Source organism: Leptidea sinapis, chromosome 19 (genome assembly GCF_905404315.1).
Source record: "Leptidea sinapis chromosome 19, ilLepSina1.1, whole genome shotgun sequence".
NCBI classification, from domain to species: Eukaryota; Metazoa; Arthropoda; class Insecta; order Lepidoptera; family Pieridae; genus Leptidea; species Leptidea sinapis.
In genome coordinates this window covers 2,082,584-2,091,683 of record NC_066283.1, presented here as the reverse complement: position 1 = coordinate 2,091,683, position 9,100 = coordinate 2,082,584, and the positions used below count along the sequence as shown (strand labels likewise).

General features: G+C 34.0%; 1 long non-coding RNA gene across 1 annotated transcript; it reads left to right on the top strand.

The window, feature by feature from the left end:
• The first annotated feature begins 4 nt into the window (after positions 1-4).
• Positions 5-9,100, top strand: LOC126969961 (uncharacterized). The gene is made up of 2 exons (XR_007730506.1): positions 5-1,264; positions 1,299-9,100. It is a non-coding gene; the product is annotated as an uncharacterized LOC126969961 (long non-coding RNA).

Below are 9,100 nucleotides of genomic sequence, written 5' to 3'. Positions count from 1 at the left end.
AAAAAAACAGTATTTTATTTCTTCTGTACAGAACAGCGTCTGTCGGGGTACAGATATATAATTTTTTAGCTCCTTAATATTTTTTTAATATTAAACCCCTCTGTAACGCACACATTATCACGCTGTCAGATCTTCTATAAGCTAGTGTTTTCTAAGTCTGTGGTGGCAGTACTGCCTCAGCCGGACACTGTTAATTGTATGTGTGATTTAACAACGTAAGGTACTATAGTAAGTATTAATTAAGTACTATAGTAGTAAGGTATTGCAAAATGGCATTTCAAAAATTACTCTCTATTATACAGCGTGTCGCTACAACTGCGACATTCAAATAAATACACGGGTAGAACTACTTAAGCGTAAGGGTAGAAAAAAATTTACAGGTAATCGCCCCAATAACGCGTTGGAGTGGTTCCGCGTTATAGGGAGACGAGTTTTCACTCGTTATATGGGATTAGCCTTAGCCTTATAACAAGTTTCCTTATAGAAATATAATAATAATTAATCACAATAATTGTTTGCCTAGTTTTACTATTTTATTAAGAAAAATACAACAAATTTGATAGAATAATTTAATTTTGTAATAACACAATTGACACGCGAGCAAAGGTACGCGAAGCTAATTATGAACTTTATAAATTATTATAAACTTCACAGTACAGAAACATGTAAGTGGAAAATCCCCGTGTTATATGAAGCAATTTTGAAATCGCGTAATATAAAACCGAGTTATACGGCTACCTCGTTATAGGGCAGATGTATTTTCCATAATGTCATTTCGGAGCACCCTATAAGTGATCTAGTAGCAGCGCGCTAGTCTAGGCACTGACCTACTTCGTACACGTAAGGGTGATTAAATTTTTTTTTCCTAAATTTATAATTTGTTTGTTTGAAAATTTCTAAATTTGTTTCTTTAAAATTCAGAATTATTTTTTTAGGATTACGGTTAAGGAGTTCTATATAACTAGTAGTAGTTCATATCTGAGTCAAATTCAAATCTTGACTCTGTTGAAAATATCCACTTGTTAAAAGAATTCTCTATTAATTGTATAGTATTAAATGCGCAATTGGTCGACTTAAAATTTACGAAGCTTATTCGGTTAGTTAAAAATATTACACAAATAAAATTTGAAAAACAAAATTTTATTAAGGATGCGGTACTCGAACGGTTAGCTCCGTTGATTAGAGCACCGGCACGGAACGCTGGAGGTCGTGGGTTCGAATCCCGCATAGTTCATAAAATTTTGTTTTTTTTGAAAAATTTCTAGTAATAATTTGTTATATTTGTGTAATCCTAGAAGTGAGGGTTATCACTTTAAAAACATAACATATTGTTTAGATTTACAAGAGCGACATCTCAATTCAATTTCTTATATGCAAATATTGGGGTTGAGCAGGTTATCAACTGTAAAGTAGATCCTGTAGATGAAGCCACAACCTGAGAGTTGAACAAAGCAAACAGAATTTTATAACGAGGCGGTACTCGAACGGTTAGCTCAGTTGGTTAGAGCACCGGCACGGAACGCCGGAGGTCGTGGTTTCGAATACGCATCGTTCATAAAATTTTGTTTTTCAAATTTTATTTGTGTATTAATCCTAGAAGTGAGGGTTATCACTTTAAAAACATAACATATTGTTAAAAATATTAGCTTAATTATAAAAATACTCATGTAGTACATATTAATATAAGTGATAAGTCAATTTATAAGTAGAAATCGCAATATTATGTCTCGTACATAAGATTCACTTTCACGAGTGAACAGTGATTATTGTAAATTGTGTTTTATTTGAAAGTACAGACGGTATATTTTCGCAATAATTTTAAAGTTTGAATTATCTATTAAATGTTAAGATGTTTTCACTAATATAAAAAAAATCCTTTAGAAAGTGCTGGAAAGCTTGTTGTTGTTCCCTTAGGTTAGGCATAGTTGATGCCTGTTGATAATTCTTAGGAAATACATTTAAGGTGGAATTGTCTCGAATCCGCAGTTATATGACTGAGGCCTAAAGTGTATAAGAAGTAATAATACTAGTACTACTAATAGTATTTTATGACGATACGTCACTCGAACGGTTAGCTCAGTTGGAAGAGCAGTCGCACCGGACGCGAGTGATCCTGGGTTCGAGTCCATAAAATTTTGTTTTCAAATTTTATTTGTAGTAATAATACTCCGGTCGCGAAGCACAAAAATTCTGAACATAGTAGTTGTATATATCTTAATATAAATAAATCTATGTCCTGATATTTTGTTTCCAGTGAACTCTTAAACAAATAAAGGGATTTTAATGGGGATTTATGTTTTAAAATATCTATCATCGCGGAACTTTAAAATTGTAATTATTATAACGGTTACTCACGATAGATATTTTATTAATTTAGTGCTGATGTTTCGATCCATTTGCATGAATCGTGGTCGCGGCGGAACTGCGGAGGCGGCGAGAAACGAGATATCGTGATACCCGTCATAATAATTAATACTTTTAATTGGGATCACTTATTGGAGTGCAGTTTAGTCCAAATTGAGAGATAGTTTTTATTTTCGATTTGAGACCCAAAATTTGTTTTATTTCCAATATTTGTTTTGTACGGACATATTTTACGAAATAATTCTTGATGTTATGAAGTATTATTGACAAATTCATAAAAAACAAGTATTTTATATATTATGTACATAATATATAAGAACAACGTCTGTCGGGTCAGCTAATCCCCTATATATTGTTTTAGCGTAACAGAATGATATACTGTACACATACACTAAAAAAATATTAATTTGTAAAAGTACGATTAAAATTAAACTAATTAATATGCTTTCAAACTTGCGTCTATGTTTTTTGAGTGTATAGTTCTGGATTTATCATAATATATTCATGTTTATATCTCAATATATAATATATTACATAATTATTTTATTTCATCATAGTATTTTTTTTATATTTTAGTGAGACATATTTATTACTTTAGTAAAATTTTTATTTGACGCTTTTATACATTAATTGTTTTTTACTGAGCTCTCTTCCGGCCGTTCCTAATATACTATCTACAGATAGAGATAAATTACTACCTTCTACTGTCAGTAATTAGCTGTCAATAATCTGATGCTGTCCCAATATACCCGATAAGTCATTCTTATCGCCTTATATTGGGACGCGTGAATTGCAATTTTCATACAAACTTCTAACGATGGTAAGCTATACGTCGTCCCATTGACAGACAGCGTGTGATAAGGTGAGTTACCGTCGATAAGTTTATTGTGACAGAAAATTCAACGATAGTTACGATTTTTATCTCAAGTAAGAGATAGACTGAATATTGGGAGCGGCCGTTAAAGTATCAACACTCTAGGATTAAGTGTAGTAGATTATTTTATTTATTATTAAGTTATCGCCTAATCTCGTCGCGATACGACCTCACTTACGGCCTTATGGGAGTGACGCACCGTGTATGTAGATAATTTCACAGTTTTGAATGCTAGTGGAAGGAGCGTTATGTATCTATTTTTACTGTCTTCCATTAAAATCACTGTTTATTTTTATTTTTTCACGACATATTGTGTGAATGATATGATATTGTTAATTTATTAGTATTTATTAATTTAGTTGTTAATAATTATTTACTAGAGTGAAACGTAATCTCCAATTTCAACTAATGATATTATTACATACCAACATATTTATAGTTACGCCATCTGCTATTTAACCTATAGCTATGGTGGTTATTATTGTTTTTTTAATTAAATCATTGGTAAGAAGCTGATGGTCTTGCCATCAGCTCAAATTAAAATAAAATAAAAGAAGGTTAGATTATGGATTGATCTCCGCTGCGCTCCAACTAGATACCGCACTACCTAAGAATAATAGCTTTCTTATTACAGCAACTATAAGATGCTTTTGTGCGTGGCATCTTGACACTCAATGGCATCTTTTGAATTTTGCAACAAACGCTTCGTGTTATTTTGCATTAAAATTAATAAAATACAAAATACTGATAATATGTGATCGCAGTGTCTTTCTTATTTCTTTGTAAGTAGTATTCTTTTTACAAGTTTTACTACGCAACCCGGCATTTTAGTTTCAATTATTAGCAAAGTTTAACAGAACGTGTGGCACGTCAGCGTCACATATTGTTCGAGACTGGCTCGAGTACGCCACTTGGGCGTGACGGCTGCGGATATAGTTGATAACTATATATAGTTGGAGCGCAGCGAAGACCAATTCTTAATCTGAGCAGAAAAGTATTTTTTTTAGCTAGAATTAGTGCATTTTTCAAGATGGTCAAATATTATTTAAAAACCACACATCTTGCACATGTTACAGTATACAATTTTGAGATCTGCCGCCTCGCCATACAAGATGATAAATAAGAAGTAAATAGAAATGTTATAAGTGATAATATCTTATCTTAATATATATAAATTACTTGACACGTTGTTTGTCCGCGATGGACTCCCAAAATAATGAACGGATTTTAATGGGGATTACTGCATGGAGTGCAGTTTAGTCCAACTCGAGAGATAGGATAGTTTTTATTTTGATTTGGGACCCATAATTATTATTATTTTCAATATATGTTTTGTATGGACATATTTTCTATGAGAGAATTTAGTGACGCACGGTTTGACAGTTCCACTGTGAAACAATTTCATTATAACAACAGGAGCATTTTTACGAAATAATTCTTGATGTTTTGAAATATTATTGACAATTTCCTATAAAACAGTATCTACAGAACAACGTCTGTCGGGCAGCTAGTAATAATAATAAAACATAATAATATTGTCGTCTATGTCTATACAGGACGAATGACGGCAATACGAATAAATTAATAATCTAATATTTAAAAACAATCGCCATATATTTTATGTTAAAAACAATTAAATTAAATAATATGAAAGTTAATATTTTGGACATAGATTTGTTGTTTTTACAGTCAGATATTCTGGAATACAGCATATTTTCGCGTTTTTCCGATTAATACTAAATCACTACTTACCAGCTGTGGGGGACATGTTTGACGATGCTATGTCACTCCTAGTTCCTTCGGATTTAATTGTTATGGTAACAAAATTAAATATATTATATTTATATTGTTTTATCGCTACCCTCTTATTCATAATGGCCCGCTAATTTTGTTTTTTCTCGTTCTGACTTAGGTCAATAGAAGAGGACAGAGTGCGAATTAGCAATGCTTTAAGGCGACACTAAATGCCTGCGACCTTGAGCGATATGAGTTCACGGCTCCTATGTAACAAAGCCAATATTTTAAAAATACTTGCGTCGAAAATGTTCCATTTTAACAGTTTAATTGCTTACAATTCTCATTATTGATTACTAATCTGAATAAATGTACCAACACAAAAAAAGTTAAAGCTATAAAAACAACTTTTATAAGAGTAGTATACTAAACAACTTGTGTAACTGCAAAGAAAACTAGTAGTTCATAATAGTTCTGGAGTGTTAACTTTAACCAACAGCAAGCATTAGCAACCTACAAGTAAGACTTAAGGGCATGTGTAACAGGATAAAGTAGTGTGCATAGCTCCAAATGCTATATTTTCACCACAGAACTTGTCTAAAAACACCTTGATTGCGTGTTTTCTGTCTACCCTTCGCCTTAAGTTAGCAGACTATTATGAATAAGGGGCCTAATGTTTTGAAATGGTTTTAATAAGGCTGTGACTAAATATTTTGTGCGTTTGTATATGCTCGCAAAAAACGGCTCTAAGTGTGCCTACTTCCCTTTATAATATAATAATATCTGGACGACCGAGCTGTACAAAACTTGAACAAAAAAAATAACAGGACACCAGTATTCGAACCGGGGTCTTCTGCTTTCCTGATCACCCAATGTCCCACCTGAACCATTATAGTCTTGTAGGTATATAGTGGCGAAATTATCTTTGTATTCTAATCTTATTATAGTTGTTTCTCATTATAACACGGATAAAACTAAATTTTTTAAAGTTGAAACCTAGCTAGATCGATTACTCGCCCCTGAAACTACCTGTATACTAAATTTCATTGAAATCGTTGGAGCCGTTGTCGATATTCAGATTATATATATACAAGATGCTCGTTTAAAAGTATAAGATGATTCTCGTAACACGAAGAATAGATCAAATTTGATCTGATAGAGTACATATACATAGGAACTGTCTACAGAAAAAAGTCCGCGATTTTATGTCAATTTTCTAGGATTAATTATTTAACCTCTTCTCACAAAAAAAATTGGTTATATATATGTAGACGGATTCAGTATTAAGTCTTAAGGCGTTAGTCACCTTAAGCATTTCATACACAACCGTTTCAACATTCGTGAAGCAGTAATGTGTAAGCATTACTGCGTTTCGGTCTGAAGGGCGCCGTAGCTAGCAAAATTACTGGGCAAATGAGACTTAACATCTTATGTCTCAAGGTAACGAGCGCAGTTGTAGAGCCGCTCAGAATTTTAGGGTTTTTCAAGAATCCCGAGCGGCACTGCATTGTAATGTTGATCATTTAAAAAAAACCACGGGTGTTGTGACATTGCCGCACCATCTGGCAAGCTTAAAACGCCTCCCTTTGATAGTACTTGTTCCTGGGGCAAGTTTAAACTGCAGTTTGAGACCGAAGTTAAACAATTGGACTGAAAAGCTGATGCGAAACTATTGTCGGTACTATAATACCTTAGATTATTTACATCTACATAGACTATGATAGCTGTGAAAAAAAAATTGTGTTCAGAACTAATCTCTATTTAAAGCAATTCACGCACACTAACACAGTGTCATACAAATCGCGAGTGTAAGACATAGCTTGTCACGCACACTAAATTAATATTCCTGTTGTGTTTTATCGGTTGTCTAACAGCAAGAGACTATCTAGACGTATTTATAATTACCTAAGTATAATACATATTGTTTCATTCGCTACGAATTTTATTTGAGTCTGTTATTAGTTGTGTAGTATTTTGAACGGACTAAATCACATTTAAATATAGAACACATTTGCTACACTAAGATGTTAAGATAGTCCTTTTCCATACAACCTACGGTTTGGTCCATTGACCTGTATAAATACCACTGGACAGGCTGTTCCATATGTTTGACAGCAAATTTTTTGTACCTATTTGAAGCGCCACTCGCGAGCGTCCAGAGAACTAATTTTGACGTAAAATACAAATGGATGCGAAGGAAAGTACAGTACCTACTCTGAAGTATTTTAGATTTTTAATTAGTTTCGTTCGTTTTCATTGGTATATACTTCAAGAATCAACGTAATAAAGTACACATTTTTTTTGTAAATAGTTTCCCACCATTTATCGATGTTTGCTGAGGTTGTCATCTCTAGTTTTAGTACCACAGACTCTCGCTACATGGTCAATAGCGCCAAAATGGCGAATATCAAACAGGCACAAAAGCACTTAGACAGCCGCCAGTCCAGTGGTATATAGTAGAGGTGAGTGGTTTTGTTATACAAAAGGTGCGTCACTTTTGACAGGAGGGCACACAAGCATATACTAATTTACTGTACCTTATTCAGCACTCAATTTATTATGCACTCACCGGCACGGAAACTTGGCCGCTCAAGAATTTTGCGATATTCAGTGTTAAAAATACACTTTCACAATTTTTTCTAATTTGTTTAAAGTCTAGAAAGGGTATTTAAATAATTACTATTTTGCTTGCATCCGGTCAAGCATGCTCTGGATCATGTTTTTAATGTTCCAGTTGCGAAATGGCCTCCCAAGCGTTAATCGCTATATTGCGGAGCTGGTTAAGGGTTTGTGGAGGGCTGACACCGGAACTGATTTTCTTTCAAACATGTGCCAGGTGAACTCTATTTAAGTCCGGACTACGAGCTGGCCACAGTAATTTCTATTCACCTGCTGCTAGAAGGTACTCCTCGACACATTGTGCGACGTGTGGACGTGGCCTATAGTGCATCAAAAGAAATTCTTCAACCCTATCAAGCCAAAATGAGGGCATATGGATATATCGATGGGCATTTAGCCTACTGTTGACAATAACTAACTCCGTACGAGCTTCCGAACTTATACCCATATCATTATCGTGACTCCATGGAAACTTACAGTTTGTATGGTGGTGATGGGCAAAAATAGCTCTCCTCTTCTTCACCAGACTCTTCCTCGACTCTCCTGTGCTCACAGAGAGATGCGGCATTCATCTATAAGAGTAAATTTGCCCACTACTCGTGTGTCCAGTTGACATGATCCCGGGCGATTTGAAGAGCTACTTGATGATGTCTGAGAAGTTCTGGCCCTTGTACTGGTCTACAAGCTTTTAAATTTGCTTCTCCATTCGCCTTCTGATCGTTCTCTCGCTTACATTTATGTTCCTTACAATTGGGAGTCGCTGTCGTATCTCAACAACTGTAAGACGGCAGTTTCTCCATATCTCTAAACGGATAAAACGGTCATCTCGATCAGAGGGGCATTTTTGGCCTCCACTGCTGGGTCTCCGCGAATAGCTTTCAGTTTCTCGATAGATTTTCAAGACATACTGCGTGGAAGACCGGCCACCTCATGCCGAGTCAACCCCTGCTCGATCAATGCTACACCTATTAATTATCACAGTTAATAGCATTTTTAGTTGTTGATAGACACACGTTGAATGTTGAATCACAACTATGAAAACCAATAATGGATTAATAAACATCTAAAATATTGAAAAACAAAAAAAAATTGTTATTAATTGCTCAAATGACTCCCCTTGGCTAAATTTAAAAAAAAAATGCAAAAAAGCACTTAATATTAATATTAAGAGTGAATTAAACCTTTATAGTTATAATTTGTTAACCTATCTTCATAAATAACAATCCTTAAAAACAATTACAAGTGTTGTTATCGTGAAATAAAATCCTTAGCCAAGATTCTGTGCCGCTGAGTGTATAAAAGCGTCACAGTTAGTATTAGTAATTTGCAATATTGTATTATACGTACGCAATGATAGCTTTAAAATGATGTTATTTTCGCCAGTTGTGATATTATGTAAACCTACTGTACAAAATGTTAGCCATAACACGGTTCGTGCATTATCATAGTGTTAGATATTTGTAAATACTTCGTGTTGACTTGCCTTCAATAAAAATATAAGAAATAAAA